General features: G+C 36.4%; 1 non-coding gene across 1 annotated transcript; it reads right to left on the reverse strand.

The window, feature by feature from the left end:
• Positions 1 to 389: 389 nt before the first annotated feature.
• LOC122471119 lies at positions 390 to 496 on the reverse strand. The gene has a single exon (XR_006294127.1). It is a non-coding gene; the product is annotated as a U6 spliceosomal RNA (small nuclear RNA).
• Between the last annotated feature and the right edge of the window lie 4216 nt (positions 497 to 4712).

Below are 4712 nucleotides of genomic sequence, written 5' to 3' on the forward strand. Positions count from 1 at the left end.
CTCTATTTGGAATGTACCTACCCCTGATCTTTGCATGGCTTTCTCCTTGTCAATCAAGTTCCTACTAAATACTATGCCTTTGAAATGTTCCCCTGACTACACCATCTAATGCTGTCCTCCTTATTCCTTTCTTGTACATTAGGTTCTCCTTTTATTTTCTTCTTTTTTTAAGTTTTTACTTAAATTCCTATCAGTTAACATACAGTGTAATATTAGTTTCAGGTGTGCAATACAGTGATTCAACACGTACATACAACACATGGTGCTCATCACAGCAAGTGCCCGCCTTAATCCCCATCCCCCTCATCATACAACCCTCTGCTAACCATCAGTTTGTTTTCTATAGTTAAGTCTGTTTCTTGGTTTGCCTCTCTCTCTTTTTTTCACCCTAAAATATGGAACACTTCAGGAATTTTTATGGCATACTTGTTTAGGAGCCATGCTAATCTTCTTTGTATTGTTCCAAATTTAGTATATGTACTGCCAAAGTGAGCACAGTTCTTGTTTTCTTAACGGTGCTTATTACTACTTGAACTTGTTTCTATGTTTATGTATCAATCATGGTATTAGACTGGAACCAAGGTCCTAAGACAATAAACAACATATTGTAAAGTGGGGTGCAAGGCTATATACAGCACTTGTAAAAGGAGGTTAGACAAAATTAGTTTGTACCCTGTGAGATTATTCAGCTCCAGTGAATAAGATAAGTTTGAGAGGCCTAGAAAAGGACTGTGTAATAGAAAGTTTCAGTGTGGAAGTGGCTGATACGTTCTGGGTCTCACTCCTTTTATTAGATAAGGACAGTCATGTTTTTCTTAGCCTCTGAAAGAACAGCCGAGTACCCCACAGAATCTTCTTTGAGAGTTACTATGTGCCCCTTGCAGTGTGTGGGACGTTGGATTTATGTCTGAGAGAATCTCAAGTGTGAGAGATAGGCTGGTTATCTATTTTGACAGTGAAGTGAAAGAAAGGAAAGGTGGTTGGCTGCCTTGGGCAATTTGTATTCCTAAACTTCGATGAGGAAAAGGATGCATGATGAGCACTTCCTTTAGGCCACATGATGTTCCCTTAAGTCCCACCCAAAAGTTCTATGAGAAAAGTCAAAAGAACTTAGCAGAAAGGAGCAAAAGGTCACAGGCTAAAGAAGATGCTTTCAACAACCAGATGCAAGAGAATTTATCAACCACATAAAGGAAAAAACAGGCCTCCCAAGAGTTCACTTGAACAAGAGTGAATTTTACGAACCTGACTGGTCAAGATAGAGTGAAACTATGTCACATTATTCGTCAGATAAGGACTCCACTCACCATTCTGCTCCACCTTTCCTAGCTCTGACCCTGGAAGGATCAGCATAGGTCAAAGTAACAAACTGGGCGAAGAATAAGCTATCCACTAGCCAAGGTCATGCAGACACCAGCTGCAGTGCAGATGCCTCGCCTCTTCCATCATGAAGGACTTGGCCTATAGCCTTCTGGATTAGTAAAGACGAATGACCATAATACTGAATAAAATGTAAAGCTTTGATTTTTACTATATTTGGACTTACTAATTATCTATTAGGTTTTTAAAATATATATGTGTATACACACATGTATATAATCATGTCATCTTCAAAAAGGTATCACTTTACCTCTTCCTTTCTGATTTGCATGCCTTTTTTTTTTCTTGTCTAATTGTTCTAGCTAGGACATCCAGTACTATGTTGCATAAAAGTGGCAACAGTGGCCTCTTTGTCTTATCCTGAACTTAGAGAAAAGCCTTGTAACTTTGCACCACTGAGTCTGATGTTAGCTGTGGGTTTGTCATAAATGATCGTTATATGTTGAAGTGAATTCCTCCTATATGATATTTGTTGAGAGTTTTTATCATGAAAAGATGTTGATTTTTTCCAGTGCCTCTTCTGCATCTATTGAGATGATCATATAATTTTTATCTTTCATTCTATTAATGTGGTATATCACATCTATTGATTTGTGCATATTGAACCAGCCTTGCCACTCAGGGACAAATCCCATTTGATCATAGTGTGTGACCCTTGTAATGTGCTCTTGAATTAAGTTTGCTAGTATTTTGTCGAGGATAATGAACTCTTGAATTTAGTTTGCTAGTATCTGTGTTCATTGGGGATATTGGCCTGTAATTTCATTTTCTTGTAGTGTCCTTGTCTGACTCCTGGATATATATATCTGAAGGAAACAATATTAGTGTCTCAAAAATATATTTGTACTCTCATGCCTATTGCAGCATTATTCACAATATCCAAGGTACAGAAATATCCTAAATGTCCTCCCGTGGTTAAATGGATTAAAAAATGTGAGATACACCCTCTCCCCACACACACAGAAGAATGTTATTCAGCAATAAAAAAAGAAGGAAATCCTGCCCTTTGCAAGAACATGGTAAGTTAAATAAGCCAGATAGAAAGAGGCAAATACAGCACGGCATCACTTCTATGAAAATTTTAAAAACATATAATAGTAAAGCTCATTTCATAGAACCAGAGAATAGAATGTGGTTCCCAGCAGCTGTGGGGAGGGGAAATGGGAGATACAGGCCAAAGGGTATACAGTTTCAGTTATAAGATGAATAAGTTCTAAGGCTCTGATGTACAGCATGATGGCTATAATACAGTATTTTATGTGAAATTTGCTGTGAGTAGACCACATTCTCACCACACACACATAAAAAGAGTTAATTATGTAAGATGATGGATGTTCTAATCATCTTTATCTTGGTAATCATTCCACAATGTATATGCATATCAAATCACCATGTTGTACACTTTAAATACATACAATTACATTTGTCAATTATTCCTCAATAAATCTGGGAAAAAAATAAATAAAAATTATCTACATGGGGCCCTTTTATTATGTGGAAATCACCCCAAATCATGGAAATTTACTTACATTTTGTTCAAGGGTAGGAGACTATATTTAAAGGGACACAGAGAAATACAGTCAATATGCTTTCCAATTACATTTTATGAGAGTAGAACTTGTTCAAAATACAGGCTGTACTTACTTTCTGCTGAGACATATCACCAAGAAACAGGGATCTCATCTATTATTGTTCACTAAGGTACTAGCACAAGATCATGTCTGGTATTAAGGAGTACTTAATACATATTAGTGAATGAATGAAAAAAATGAAAGAACAAATGCAAAAAAAAGGAATACAACTGGTAGACTGGAGGTTAAATTATGACTCTGCCATTATGTAACTATGTCATAATTAGTTAGCCTTAGTTAATTTCCTAGTAGAAATTAAAGAACCTACCTCTCAGGTGATTATAGGAATGAAATAAAATAAAATAATGCATATAAAATGTTTAGTTCAGTATTTGACCCATAATTATTATTATGATTACAATGCTTTAGGTAATAAGACATCTACATGTATAATATTGTGTTAAAACATAAAATTAGTAAATATCTTAAGGAATAAAGTGATTAGGTTCAAGTTCTGACCATTTCAAAGTAGACAGAATTTGTAGAGTTGGACCAGAGAACAGAAGAGGGAGGCATAGAGTGTGAGGCGGGAGACATGAGAAACATTCCAGGTGTCTAGGAACTGCTGGGTATATAACAATCAGAGTTCACACTTTTATCATCTCACAACTAATTAATTCATCAGCCTCTACCATTTTCTTTTCCCTAAAATATTGCTTCAATAATGGCACTCCCATAACAACAAAACTAACAAGAAAAAGAGAAAAACAAAACAAACAAATGCCAATCAAAAATGCCCCACAGAAACTCTCTCTGCCCAGAAGGAAATCACAAGTCCTTATGTTGGTGTTCTAGATCCATTGCTATACGCAAAACGTCCAACTTCAAGTCTTACTATTCTTCACCAAGAACGTTCTTTGAGCCATATTCATCTCTTTACTGCCCCATGAATGTATAACAAACATTGATCACTGAAGTGTCTGTTCATTTTGTATTCTCTTCAGGGAAAGTGCTTCTCCCCTCTGAGCCTGTTCAAGTTGCCTCCTTCATCAGAGTTCAGCTCAAGTCATCCCTCCAGGGTTCACTCTCTTCTCCCTCTGAAAAGCCATTCCTCTAATTGGTTATAATGCTCTTTTGTCCATTTATCACATGCACTGGGACACCCTGTTCATTGTGCTCTCACATAATCATTTCATTCCTGTAATTTAGTTATGTACAGCTTATTTTTTTATATATTTATCTTATATCTACTACTAAGAATAATATAAATGCTTTGAGGATAGAGGCAATATCATTTACTTCTGTGTATCCTGCTCACTAATACTATATTGTGCACATGATCTGTTTTATAGAATTCTGCTGTGATGTGGATGCTGTGCATCCTGATGGCTTAGAGTAGTGCCAGTGTTAAAGTTGTCACTATATCTTATCAAGGAAACTGATATAGCCCAGGCCTCCCCCTGAAACTCTGGATCACCTTGAGGAAAACCAAAGGAGATATATGTTCCGCAATAACCCCAGCCATAGCCAACAGCATCAATTTAAACTTTTGACTTATCCTCAGTCAGTATTGAGAATATCTATTTCTGCCTAATTGAAAAGGAGTTGGGTACTACTTGAAATTTTCTTTATAAGTTAATTGGCTTGTAAGTATGAAGAAAAAATGGGAGTTGGATGAACACAAAAAATTTATATTGGTCACATAATCCCAAATAGGCTCTCAGATAGACAAGGATGGGTAAGGAGGGGTTCAGGTCATTT

The sequence above is a fragment of the Prionailurus bengalensis genome, chromosome D3, assembly GCF_016509475.1.
Source record: "Prionailurus bengalensis isolate Pbe53 chromosome D3, Fcat_Pben_1.1_paternal_pri, whole genome shotgun sequence".
Lineage (NCBI taxonomy): Eukaryota > Metazoa > Chordata > Mammalia > Carnivora > Felidae > Prionailurus > Prionailurus bengalensis.